The sequence below is a fragment of the Mustela putorius genome, unplaced genomic scaffold, assembly GCF_011764305.1.
Source record: "Mustela putorius furo isolate JIRA1106 unplaced genomic scaffold, ASM1176430v1.1 tig00000827_pilon_pilon_pilon, whole genome shotgun sequence".
Lineage (NCBI taxonomy): Eukaryota > Metazoa > Chordata > Mammalia > Carnivora > Mustelidae > Mustela > Mustela putorius.
The window spans coordinates 9,030,840-9,044,525 of NW_025421489.1; positions in this window are offsets into that span (position 1 = coordinate 9,030,840).

Genomic DNA, 13,686 nt, shown 5'->3' on the forward strand with positions numbered 1-13,686 from the left:
TGCCCATACAACAACTGGTACATAAATGTTCACAGCAGCATTTATGTGTAATAGTCCCCAAATGGAAATGTTCCTCGGCTGATGAGTGAATAATAAAATGACATATATTCATACAATGGACTGCTATTAAGTGATAAAAATTAATGAAATACTGATCCATGTTACATGGATGAACCTTGAAAATATTATGTTAAGAGAAAGAACTCATGAAAGACCATGTATTCCATTTATGTGATATGTCCAGAATAGATAAATTGGTCGAGATAGAAAAGGGACTATTGATTGCCAGGGGATGGGGGCAGAGAGGAATGGGGAGTGACTGATTGTTCATGAGTATGGGGTTTCTTTTGGGGTGTTAAAATGTTCTCAAATTAGCAGTTTATTCTTTTTTTATGAGTAATTTATTTCTTTGCATTTTTATTTATTCATTTGACAGAGAAAGAGCAGAAGCCAGGGGAGCAACAGGCAGAGGGAGAGGGAGAAGCAGGCTTCTCACTGAGCAGAAATCCTGATAGGGGACTCTATCCCAGGACTCTAGGAACATGACCTGAACTGAAGGCAGACGCTTAATCTCCTGAGCCACCCAGGCACCCCAAATTAGCAGTTATTCTTGCACAAGTTTTATTCTTGTGTATTCAAAAACACAAATTATATACTCAAAAGTATGATTTTTACAGTATGTGAAATATATCTTAAGAAAGCTATTATAGGGGCACCTGGGTGGCTCAATGGGTTAAGTATCTGCCTTCAGCTCAGGTCATAATCCCAGGGTTCTGGGATGGAGCCCTACATTGGGCTCTCTGCTTAGCAGGGAGCCTGCTTCCTCCTCTCTCTCTGCCTGCCTCTCTGCCTACTTGTGATCTGACAAATAAATAATAAATCTTAAAAAAAGAGAAAGCTGTTATAAAAATTGATAACAATTCAATTTAGACTATAAACAATTTCTAAAGAATCAATATAGGGTTAGGTTTCTAGATTCCCATAATACCTTTTCTTTCAATAATATGAATGGCTGTATTACCTTTGTTTACGTGACTGAATCATGAAATTGAAATGATAATTAGTCTTCTATCTGACCAGGCTATTGTGGGTTTTGCTTTCTTTCATTTATTTTTTTCCACTTTATTACAAATCAGGAATGAAAACAGGACTTTTAATTATTTGTTGCGATAATGGAAAAACTTAGTTTTTAAATTTTAATTACCCTGCGTGTTCTGTCAAACGTCAACTCACGCGTTTTTCCCCAGAATATACAATTAAAGGAAAGGATTGACTAGAGGTGTAGTGACGGAGAATGATAAGCATACAAGTCTGGTCTTTTCATGGAACTTTTCTCATATTTAAACCTGATTTCCTACTTCATGTGGGCATTTTTTGTATGCCAAATAATTTCAAGGGCATATTCTGCTTCAACTAATGTTTTTCAAGAATGGTTTACCTAGGGCCGCCTGGGTGGCTCAGTTGATTAAGCATCTGCCTTTGCTCAGGTCATGATCTCAGGGTCTTGGGATCAAGCCCTGCTTTGGGCTTCCTGCTCAGTGGAGAGTCTGCTTCCCTTTCTGCTTTTCCCCTTCCCACCCCTGCCCCCTGTGTTCTCTCTCTCTCTCAAATAAATAAATACAATTTTTTTTTTAAAAAAAAGAATGCTTTTCCTTGCTTTGATATTTTCTGATCATTGTGGCCAGCAGAACAGTACCCTCTTCTCCTTCAAGACGTCCATATCCTATTCTGGAATCTGCCTGTGTTCCACTATGTGGGCAAAGAGACTTTGCAGGTGTGGTTATCTTTGGCATCTTGGCGTGGAGAGGTTGCCCTGCAGTATCCTGGATTGTTCAAGTGAACCTGCTGTAATTACAACAGTCCTTCTAAAGGAAAGGAGGTGGGGGAATCTGAAAAGGAGACGTGACCCTGGAAGCTGAGGTTGGTGTGAGAAAAGGGGTCAAGAGCCAGGAATACGGGCAGCCTCTAAAAGCTGGAAAAGGTGAGGACACGGTTTCTTTCCTGGAACCTATTACTGATCCATTTTGGATGCCTGACCTTCAGACTTCAAGATAATAAATACATCTCGCCTTAATGTACTCAGTTTGTGGTCATTTGTTATAGCAGTGATAGGGGACTAATACAAGTGTCGCTGAAAATCATTGCTTGTTGTCTTCATGGGCCACAGTTTTCCAAATCAGGCCATTGTTTTGAAATAGTGAACAGTGGGTAATAGTACTTGAGTTGATGCAACCAGATCTGTGTGTAGAGGTTTGGTCTGTGACTGTGGAGTGTGACCAGCTTCCAGGACACAGCCTGGCCACATGTCCATTGTCACTGTCATCTCATTTGCCTCTCCAAGAGAGGTTTAACACTGAACAGCACTACAGAGTGCTTAACAGCAGCACCCCCAGGAAACCCCTTCCTGGCTGTTCCAGGTCCTAGCCCTCAAGTCACATGTAGCTGCAGAGTCATGGGTCCTACATTCAAAAACCACATTTACTGAACCAAAAATTGGAAGACAGAGTATTTGCAATCTGGGTTTTTGGAAATGTGGAACCTCTGGTTATCATCTAGATGGCTCAGTGAGTGATCATGCACAATCTCCTTCATCGGGTGGATAACAATGCAAGCCTTCAGAAGGCAGAGCTCCTTGTTTTTGCCTTTTTTGAATAATTGCCATGAAACAATGCCAAATGGTTTCTTGTTGAAACGCTGGACGTGTCCATTTTGTCTTTCGAAGTTAGCCGGAGTTCCAACAGATGGAAACACAGAGGCAGTTGCAATGGATGGCCACAGAGAGAGACATAAACAAAGGCGGGGAGCGGTGATTGAGTTCCCAACTGTGAAAAGCCCAAAGCTTCCTAGAATTCAGCTTCGATGAGGGAAAAAATTCCCAGGACAAATGTTCCATTGAATTCTTTAAACCTACGGGCAGAGAAGCTGGGTTAGACTATATAAGCTATAGACTGTGATGACAGAATATACATTGCCCAATTAAACCTAGTTAACCTGACACATATGGGGTGATATGGACTATTGTTAATATGCTGTATGATGATTAGGGAAAATGGTAATTAGCTCACATGAATGACTGTAATTAGTATTATTTGCACACAGAGCCATTTTAAACACTTGTTTTCTTCTTTTATTTTCTGAGTTCTCCATATCTCAGTCAGAATCACTATTCCTTCTGATTCCATGCTCTGTTTTCTATCAAAATCATTACGCAGACCACCCCACAAAGCAGAGGTCCATAGAGTGTCCAGACCCCTGCTTTGTCATCTGAGGGCTTGAGTCTCCTGACACTTCCTCTGAGGATTCTGTTCTCTTCCTAGGACTGCCCTGTTCCATGCACCGAAAGTTCTGGGCAATGAGACTTTGTGCTAAGAGGTTTTGATTGCTTTCCACTTGTCCCGATGGGTGGGACAAAATCTTTTATTGGCCCAAGTTGTAACCCACTGCTGTGGCTTTTAAAGGTATATATGCAAGCTTCAAAGAAGAGAAGTTTAACTTCTTATTTTGTAGGGTGCATCAGATTCTGCATAGATGCTAATTCAGAGAATGCCTAATTGTCTCCTCACCCCAGCCACACAGGAACTCGGCTCCCCATTTGTGTTGAGAGCAAACATGTCACAGCTGAGATCTGCTGGAGCTAATCTTAGCTGTGGTCTATGTGTCCAAGCCCTATAAAACTACATATCTTTAAGCAGAGGATTGAAAATAAAGAATAGTAGTACAGTGGTTGTAATGACAATGACATAGAAATCTAATTGCTTCGATCTGTCATTCTATGTAACCATTTGGGGATTTAATTTTGTTTCAAATTTCTGGGCCGCAGGCACATTTGGAAGCCGCTAGAATCTATCACAAAGAAGTAAGTATGCAGATGACATTGCAAATTCTGGAATTTAAAAGGATTTTTAAATGTCTTGTCAAACTTATGCTAGTCTTTAAGACTTTTTCTACTTCTGTTGCTTTATATGACATAAACTTTTGAAATTGAAACTAATAAAGTGTGTTTTGATCACCTTCAGGCAGAAATAGGTTGACAAATGTAGTCATACTGTTTGCTGCATGAAAATGCAGCAAAGATCAGTTTTGGTGGGGTCAGTTAGACTTTAGGGCAGAAACTATAATGTTATTTATTATTCATCACTAAGATCGAAAGGTATGTGCATGTAAGTTTTCCTTTATTTTTCAAGATGAGAGAGTATCAATCCCTTGATACTTTGTTTATGTCTCTCTCTGTGGTTATCCATTGCAACTGCCACTGTGTACACATCTGTTGGAACTCCAGCTGACTTTGAAAGACGAAAAAGTATCAATCTGGGCATTTGGGTGTCTTGGTCAGTTAAATGCCCGTCTGTTGGTTTCTGCTCTGGTCATCATCTGAGGGCTGTGAGATCAAGGCCCAAGCAGCCTCCACACTGGGCATGGAAACTGCCTAAGATTCTCTTCTTCCCTCTGTCCCCCACCAACCTCTTTCTCCCTCTCTTAAAAAAAAAAAAGTATCAATCCTTTACATTTTCCTTGTTGGTATTACAATATTTGCTTCAACTTTTATTAACAATGCTTTTCTGTCATGAGACTCTATAGGGAGAAGATTTTCATTGTATTTTTTTTCTGGCCATTATTATTATTTGTTTCATTACAAGTATATTCTTGAAGATAATTTTGTCATAGAGGGGTTGTGTTAGAAAATGATATGCTCAAAAAAAATAAAAAAAAAAAAAAGAAAATGATATGCTCTTGGTATCACATAGGTATAGCACTGCGAGGAGACCCAATGTCTGAGAGTCAAGTGATAAAAAGATGAGAGGAAAAATAGTATTATAGGAAAAAGAAAAGTCAAAGAGATACAAGGTATCTCATACAAAAATTCAGATGTCTTTCTTCCCTCCAACAAATATTTTTGACTTGTTATACCCTAATGTTCTCATCGTTGAGATCCAACAATGCACTAAACAAAAGTCTGCCTTTGAGAACTTACATGCTACTAGGGGAGATAGACAATGTGAAAACTAAAGCTAAATTAAAAAAATCATGTAGTAAGTTAAAATGGGATTGATACCATAAAGAAAAATAAAACAGGGAGCGGGATGGAGAGTGTGGGCAATATATATATTTTATACTTCGGTGAGGTTTAATTCATGTACAGCAAGATGGACAAATCTTCAGCAACCAGCTTCAGAATTTTATATACATACATATGTGCATATACATTATAATATAATACACCAATATATAGAAATATTTTATATACATATATATGACAGTTGTATTCTTCCAGAAAATTCTCTCATTCTTCTTTCTAGTCAGGACCCACTCACTCAGATATAACTACTGGTCTGGTTTTTAACAGCATAGATATTATTCTTTATTCTTGAGCTCCATGTAAATGACATCTTAGAGTAGGTGCTTTTTATGTCATAATAGATAATGATTTTGAGATTAATTCATCTTCCAACATATTTCAATTGGTTTTTCTTTCTATTGCTGCTTAGTATCCCATCGTATGAATATACCATACTTGGCTTATACATTCTCTTGTTAATGAACAACCGAGTTGATTCCAGTTTTGAACTTTTATGAATAAAGCTTTAATGAGCATTTCTGGACAAGCATTTTAGTGGACATATTTAGTTGTTTCTTTGGGGTATAACCTGAGAGGAGAATTCCTAGGTCATAGGATAACTCTATGTTTAACTTTATTAGAAATTGCCAGATTTTTCAGAGATGGTGTCCTTTTAAGTTCTTAGCAATATAATCCACCCCCCGCCCCCGCCTGCCTCACATTCTCCTGGAATCACATTGAATTTATAAACTGATTTAAGAACTGATACCTTAATGACAGTGAGGCTTCCATTCTATGAAAATTGTATATCTCTTCATCTATTGCCTTCTTTCTATTGGTAATATTTTGTAGCTTCCAGTTTTGAGGTCTTACACATCTTATTTATTTTTTTATAAACATATAATGTATTTTTAGTATAGGTCTGTGAATCGCCAGGTTTACACACTTCACAGCACTCACCATAGCACATACCCTCCCCAATGTCCATAACCCCACCACCCTCTCTCTACCCCCTCCCCCTGGCCCGCCTCAGTTTGTTTTGGGACATTAAGAGTCTCTTATGGTTTGTCTCCCTCCTGATTCCATCTTGTTTCATTTATTCTTCTCCTACCCCCCAACCCCCCAACGTTGCATCTCCACTTCCTCATATCAGGGAGATCATATGATAGTTGTCTTTCTCCGATTGACTTATTTCGCTAAGCATGATACCCTCTAGTTCCATCCACATCATCGCAAATGGCAAGATTTCATTTCTTTTGATGGCTGCATAGTATTCCATTATATATATATATACCACTTCTTTATCCATTCATCTGTTGATGGACGTCTAGGTTCTTTACATATTTTGGCTATTGTGGACATTGCTGCTATAAGCATTCAGATGCACGTGCTCCTTCGGATCATTACAGTTGTATCTTTAAGGTAAATACCCAGTAGTGTAATTGCTGGGTCATAGGGACGCTCTATTTTCAACTTTTTGAGGAACCTCCATGTTGTTTTCCAGAGTGGTTGCACCAGCTTGCATTCCCACCAACAGTGTAGGAGGGTTCCCCTTTCTCCGCATCCTCGCCGGCATCTGTCATTTCCTGACTTGTTGATTTTAGCCATTCTGACTGGTGTGAGGTGATATCTCATTGTGGTTTTGATTTGTATTTCCCTGATGCTGAGTGATGTGGCACACTTTTTCATGTGTTTGTTGGCCATCTGGATGTCTTCTTTGCAAAAATGTCTGTTCATGTCCTCTGCCCATTTCCTGATTGGTTTATTTGTTCTTTGCGTGTTGAGTTTGGTAAGTTCTTTCTAGATTTTGGATACTAGCCCTTTATCTGGTATGTTGTTTTCAAATATCTTCTCCCATTCTGTCTGTTGTATTTTGATTTTGTTACTTTTCTTTGCTGTGCAAAAGCTTTTGATCTTGATGAAATCCCAATAGTTCATATTTGCCCTTGCTTCCTTTACCTTTGGCGATGTTTCTAGGAAGAAGGTGCTGCAGCTGAGGTCAAAGAGGTTGCTGCCTGTGTTCTAATCAAGGATTTTGATGGATTCCTTTCTCACATTGAGGTCCTTCATCCATTTTGAGTCTTGTTTTTGTGTGTGGTGTAAGGAAATGGTCCAATTTCATTTTTCTGCATGTGGCTGTCCAATTTTCCCAGCACCATTTGTTGAAGAGACTGTCTTTTGTCCATTGGACATTCTTTCCTGCTTTGTCGAAGATTGGTTGACCATAGAGTCGAGGGTCTATTTTCTGGGCTCTCTATTCTGTTCCATTGATCTATGTGTCTGTTTTTGTGCCAGTACCACACTGTCTTGATGATGACAGATTTGTCATAGAGCTTGAAGTCTGGAATTGGCTTTCTTTTTCAATATTCCTTTGGCAATTCTAGGTCTTTTCTGGTTCCATATAAACTTTAGGATTACTTGTTCCATTTCTTTGAAAAAAACTTGATGGTGTTTTGATAGGGATTGCATTAAGTGTATAGATTGCTTTAGGTAGCAGAGATATTTTCACAATATTTGTTCTTCCAATCCATGAGCATGGAACATTTTTCCATTTCTTTGTGTCTTCCTCAATTTCTTTCACGAGTACTTTATAGTTGTCTGCATATAGATTATTTGCCTCTTTGTTTAGGTTTATTCCTAGGTATCTCTTATGGTTTGGGGTGCAATTGTAAATGGGATTGACTCCTTAATTTCTCTTTCTTCTGTCTTGTTGTTGGTGTATAGAAATGCAACTGATTTCTGTGCATTGATTTTATATACTGACACTTTACTGAATTCCTGTACAGGTTCTAGCAGATTTGGAGTGGAGTCTTTTGGGTTTTCCACATATAGTATCATATCATCTGCGAAGAGTGATAGTTTGACTTCTTCTTTGCTGATTTGGATGCCTTTAATTTCTTTTTGTTTTCTGATTGCTAAGGCTAGGACTTCTAGTACTATGTTGAATAGTAGTGGCGATAATGGACATCCCTGCCATGTTCCTGGAGGTCTTACACATCTTACTAAATTTATTCAGCGTACCTGGATGGCTCACTCAGTTAAGTGGCTGCCTTTAGCTCAGGTTGGGATCCCAGGGTCCTGGGATTGAGTCCAGCATCAGGCTTTCTGCTCAGCAATATGCCTGCTTCTCCCTCTGCCTGCCTCTCCCCCTGCTTGTGTTCTCTAACAAATAAATAAATAAAATCTTTCAAAAAATTTTATTCAAAAGTATTTAATGTCATTTGATGCTATTATAAATGGTAGCCTAAAAAATAATTTTCCAATTGTGGCTGGTATATAGAGGTACAATTGATTTTTGTGCGTTGACCTTGTACTGCACAATCATGTTAACTCATGTTAACTCAATTAGTTCTAGCAATTTGTTTACTCCTTTGAATAATTTCTATGTACAAAACCATGTTAAGCATGTTTTTTAACAAAAACATGTTAAAATGTATAAAACCAATTGTTAAACAAAAAACAGTTTAATTCTTCCTTTCTAATTGTTATGCTTTTTATCTCTCTCTCTCCTTTTTTTTTTTTTTTTTTTTTTGGTGCCTTATTGCACTGGCTAAAACCACTAGTACAAGACTGAATAGAAGTGGTAAGAGAGGACATCATTTTTATGTTTCCACCGTAGGACAAGTGCATTCAATAGTTCATCGTTAAAGGTGATAGTAGCTGCAAATTTTTTTTATAGACATCAAATTGAGAAAATTCCCTTCAGTTACTGGTTTGCTGGAGTGTTTATAGATGACCCCACATTGACTTTTGTCAGGATCTTTTTCTTCCTCCATTGAGTTAATTGCATATTTTGTTCATGATGCAATTGATGGGGGAACAGCCAGTCAGCAGAGCAGTCAGAACACACACCTTTATCAGTTAAATTCATCATTGTCTATAGGCACAGTTCAGGGCTCCCCAGCACAATTGCAGCATCCTTTTCCTTAGGCACATTTAGGTCTCTTCCAAGGTCAATTACCACATTTGTTGTAATACTTACATCTTAACCATTTAACTTGTAAAACCATGGTGCCATTTGTATTAGGTTACTATCCCCCTTTTTTTTTTTTCCATAATGTCACCGATGAAGTTTTTAAATGTTGTACCCCATATAGCTATTTGCCCTGTCATCTCTGTGGTTTTTATAGGGTGACTTTGGATAACACGGTGATTTTGAGTGATATCTCATTTTGTGATAGCAGAACTGTGTTTAGAGATGGGCTGAGTATAGTGGGTTTTGCTGATGAATGGACCATAAGTTCTAGGTAGCATAGTGGCAGGGGTTTTAGGAGAGAAAGCAGAGAGGAAGGGAGGACAGTAGAGGGATATTGGATTGTTGGATTATTATTTTTTTTAAAGATTTTATTTATTTATTTGACAGAGAGAGATCACAAGTAGGCAGAGAGGCAGGCAGAGAGAGAGAGGGAAGCAGGCTCCCTGCTGAGCAGAGAGCCCAATGCGGGACTCGATCCCAGGACCCTGAGATCATGACCCGAGCCGAAGGCAGCGGCTTAACCCACTGAGCCACCCAGGTGCCCAGAACTGTCGGATTATTAAAATACGGAGTGAAGTGTGACCCAGGAGTCTGGAATGACTTGTGTGTTAAACAAGAGACAGAGGGTACAAGGGATTAACGCTGTGGTCTCAAGGCTGACAGTGGCACCAGGCTACGAGTACTGGGGATCAGAGGGTTGACATTCAGGGTCTCTCCTTATTTCTCCCTTCTAGCAAGGAAGTGAAGGGGTAAAGGGGCCACCGGGGCAGGTGGGTTTTCTCTGGGCACAAGGGACTCCTGAGAGAGTTAACACTTAAGTGTGAATAAGTTCAAGGTAGCAAGGAGGGAATAGTCATTGTTCCTCTGCTTGAATAGGTGTAAGGGAATAAAAAGTGGGGGGACACTGGGCTTGCACATCTGGGGTGGGGTAGAGAAACAGATGCCAGGGCAAGAGGGAGAATGTGACAAAACCAGAAGTTGGAGACACACAAAAATAAATAATCTCTCAGCCTTCGTGGTTTCCCTTGTGTTATTTCCAGCATCAGAGTGGGGATTGTGATGGGGACTTGCTTTTATTTCTGCCCAAACTCTCAAGTACGTTATGAAGTGGTGTGAGAAGACAAGAGAACTCTTTGAAAAGAAAGCATCCTTATTTTATCTTTAAAAATAAAGTTAATGTTCTGCCACCAAAAAGGGAATGGAGTACTGAAAAGTGAAGGAAGAACCAGAACCTGTCACTGTCCCCCAAGGGCTTGAAAGACACTTCTGACATATTAGTGCTTTTGCCTTCAAAAATGGGCAGGGTTTCATTTTTAGTGTGAGTGGACCCACAGCTAAAAACTGATGCTAAGATCAAGACAGCACATACTGATGAATTTTCAAATGTTGCCTTCTGACTTTCAAATCCTGCATGGCGACTTAAATGTTAGGAATTCCAGAAACGTATAAAAGGAAATTAAGAATTAAGAACGCCATCCCTCAGTTTTATGTGTTTTCCTGAAGGCTATTTTATTTACAGTCAAATATCCCAACATCCTATCTGTGCCAGTTTTAAAGAATAGTTGTCGCAGGCCAGCTGACAGGTTTTCCATCAGGGTTTTCCAAACTGTGCTTGGTGGCCATCCACACAGGAAAACTCCTGTGAACTTCTTGAATTCACAACAACTGACTCTTGGCCCCGCCCCAGGCCTGATGATTTAGGATCCTTGGGGGATGAATCCGGGAGACAACCTTTAAAACCTCCTCAGCCATTTCTCACAGTCAAGCTTGAAAATGTGACCTCAGGGGAAGACAATATAAGGAGGAATTTAGTTACACATATCTAGTTCATTGTCCTCTTCCAATTAAAATAAGTGAACCACTGAGGTTATATTCTAAAGTCATATAACTAAAATTTACTAAGCTATGATGTGTCTGCCAGCTATTTTCTGTAGGGAACCCAAAGTTCCCTAGGAGTCTGAATTAAGTTATGTTGGAGATTTTGTCCCCCATTGGTTTGTGCCCCTAAATTGCATGAAGCAGTCAGGTCCCTCTCCAAACCTTCCTTGTGTTAGTGTCTCCTCAGCGTTTTCTAGAAGCATCTGTGGATGATGCTTCTATTAGGTCTGCTAATAGCCCCATATTTACTATAGCTCCAGCCTTACTAATTTCACTGGTATCTCCATGGATTAGGGTTCTCCAGAGAAAGAGAACAAAAGGATGTGTACATAGAGATTTATTACGTGGAATTGGCTTATGTGATTATGATCTCTAGAGTGAGGCAGCAAGCTGGAGGCCCAGAACTGGCAGTGTAGCTCCAGGCTGAGTCCAAAAGCCTGAGAACCTGGAGAAGAGAAGGTGCCTTTCTGGTCTGAAGGCTGGCAGACTTGAGACCCAGGAAGAGCTGCTATTTCAGTGTGAGTCCAAAGGCAGGAAGGAAGCTGGTGTCATCATTTGGAGGCCATGGTGCAGGTGGAAATCTCCCTTACTTGGGGGAAAGTCTGCTTTTTTTTTTTTTTTCCCTATTTAGGCCTTCAACTGATTAGATGAGGCCCTCACATTAGGAAGAGCAATCTGCTTTACTCAGTCTACCAATTTAAATGTCTATTTCATCCAAAAGCACCCTCACAGAAATAACCAGAATAATGTTTAACCAAATATCTGGGCACTCCATGGCCCGGTCACATTGACCCATAAAATTAATCATCCCACTGCTTCTCCCTTATTCAATCCAGATGGCACAAATAAATTAAATAGTTTAAATGACACCTACTTATTAAAGATCACATTATTATGTATTAAGGTGCTGATTCAGGTTTTTGAAATGAGGCATTGCATTTTCACAAGCTAAATTTAAGTACAGTAACTAAGTCTAATACTAAGGGAGAGGCACTGCCATTGGCCTTCTGTTCTGGCACTTAAAAGACTTTGCTTTATTTTGACAAAAAATTCTGTCTTTGCCAATTCTTTTATTATTTACCTGTGTTATTCTTTTAGATGGGTTTCTCAGAAATAGTGCATTCATTTATTTTTGCTAGCAAGTATTTACTGAGAGCTTCATCTGTGCAGTCACTATGAGCAATGGAGATACTCTTCTGACAGGAGTGGAAAGACAGCATTGTGAAATAATTAAACAAATCATCACTAAGGAACTTCTAGTAATACTTGTGGTGTGAAAAGAAAGTGCGGGTTGTAGGTGGGTGGGGGGATGGGGGAACTGGGTGACAGGCACTAAGGAGGGCTCATGATGTAATGAGCTTTGGGTGTTCTATACAACTGATGAACCACTGAGCTCTACCTCTGAAACGAATAATATGCTATATGTTAATTAATTGAATTTCAATAAAATTAAATTTTAAAAAAATGTAAGACGTGACACATAATGAAGCTTCTTTCCTAGAACTGAGGGCTTACAAAGTTGTGGGGATTTCCTCAAGCTGAGGTAATCAAGGGTGATTTATGAAGCTAGCTTATATTGGGCAGAAATAAAATGATTTCAGGCAGAGGAGGTGGGAGTGTGAAAAGCTTCTGAGGCAGAAGGGAGCTCAGGGCACTTGAATGCAAAGAAGTTTGAGGTGGTTGGAGCCAAGTGCAAGGGCCAGTGTAGGCTATGCAGACTTTGTTGTGCCCTTGCGATGTTTTCCTAAGATGAATAAGGGCCTCTAAAGGGTTTTAGGCAGAGTGATGCTGTGATTGGATGTGTTGTTTAAGAAGATCACCCCAGAGGTCGGAGTAGTGAGGTTGGGGGAGAGGCAGTGAGACAATGGTTTGGAGGTTATTGCACAAGGGAGGAGCCATGGTGGCTATACATAGCACAACAATAGTGACAGGAAACAGAGGGTATCTCCAAGAAACTTTGAAGAGACAGACTGATAGACTTGGATGTGGAGGAGGGAGGGGGAGAAGAGGGAGGTGTCTAAAACCACAATCAATTTTCTGGGATAACTAATGGAGTGTACAGTGTTGTAGGGAGAGTTTACACTGGAGGGAGAGCAACCTTGAGTGGGGAGATTTCAGACTCCTTTGGACTCAAAGTACCTGTGGGACTTCCAAGTGTAATAATATTAAATAGACAGTTTTGAGGGAAGGGAGAGTTCATGAATATTCGTATAAAGACCTTTGGTTTTGACCCAAACAGGACAGAGTGGAATTTTCTAGAATGAAAAGTTGTGCTTCCAGAACTCCACCTACTTTCTGCCATGTTGAGTTCATGGTGATCACAGTCTTCAAGTGGATTTTGGAAGACAGGTGCATTGAAGGTGAGGAAAGACCAAAAAGCATTCTGTGTGTCTCAGAATTACACTCAAGCAGAAGAGCAACAACAGTTGCCAAGTTCCCCCAGGGATTTAGGTCTTGCATATTGGGTCTGGAAAATAATCCCAAGGTCGATCAAGAGTCTTTCCTTATTCTATTCACTAGGGCTAGTCTTATTTTGTTTGCCAATTCCATTGGACTATATTAAGTGGAAATTATCTCTAGTATGAGGATTTTGTGGTGGCATTACATTTTATTTTCTTCTTTTGTGCAGAATATTTTAAGGGAAGTTCAGAAAGCTAGATCAGAGGTTACCAGACAGATATCATTTTAAACCACTCGTCAAATTTCTTACTTTCTGATTTTATTATTTTTCAAAAGATTTTACTTATTTATTTTACAGAAAGAGAGAGCATAAGCA